This window comes from Sinocyclocheilus grahami, unplaced genomic scaffold (genome assembly GCF_001515645.1).
Source record: "Sinocyclocheilus grahami isolate Dianchi unplaced genomic scaffold, SAMN03320097.WGS_v1.1 scaffold1119.1, whole genome shotgun sequence".
Taxonomy (NCBI): domain Eukaryota; kingdom Metazoa; phylum Chordata; class Actinopteri; order Cypriniformes; family Cyprinidae; genus Sinocyclocheilus; species Sinocyclocheilus grahami.
Genome location: NW_015506298.1, coordinates 326,932 through 327,959, shown reverse-complemented (window position 1 = coordinate 327,959; position 1,028 = coordinate 326,932).

Here is a 1,028-nt window from a genome sequence, read left to right as displayed (position 1 = left end):
CTGCTAAATGCATAAATTATTAATTATTATTATAAATTATTTATTTATTTAACTATCAAATTTGTTTATTTAATCCTGTTTCTACTATATATTCTATTACTATTCTTTGTATTATTTATACCTTCTCTTAATCCTTTTCCTAATATCCAATTTATATTCTTTTTTCTTTATTATTACCTTTTAAGTTCTTTATCAGTTTAATTCTCTCCATATTATATTTCCTACATTTTAATTATCTCTATATTATATTTCCTACATTTTAATATTACATGTTCAACGGTTTCTATTACCCCACAAAAAAGCACATTTACCTGTAATATGTTGACCTATTTTGTATAGTGATGCATTTAGTCCTGTGTGCCCAAATTGTAATCTATTTAAAATCACCTCATCTTTCCTACATCTTCCAAAAATTGCATACAGAAAACACATAAATAACAAAACATGTCAGACGATCTTGTAAGATTTTTAATGGAGAAAAGATTGCTGTGACTTTACTAAAGTCCAGCATGTGTCGCTCCAGCTCCTCTCTAGTGTTCTGCAGTGACTAGATAGTGTTGCTTCAGACAGAATAATTATAATAATAATAATACATAAATCTCAACATCTGTCCTTTACATTGCTTGTAGATGCTAAAGCGCTCTAACATACTCAGTCTAATGTCAACATAGAAATCAGAGAATGGGTTTCATTTGTAAATGACAAGAGTTTATTAACAATATACAACAGAGACAAACCCTTGCAAAAAATTAACAATGGCATAACATATATATATATATATATATTAATCTAATTTTAACATTGTTTTTTTTGTTTGTCTGCCTTCTATGTTGTTTTACTCTGATTTTAATTTAATATTTCCTCTACTTTGTTCAGCACTTTGGTCAGCTGTGCTGTGTTTAAATGTGCTATATAAATAAAATGTACTTACTAAATCTTAAGTGTCACAGGAAATACTTGAAATGTTTGTTTGTACAGTATATAAACACACACACACACACACACACACACACATATATATATATATA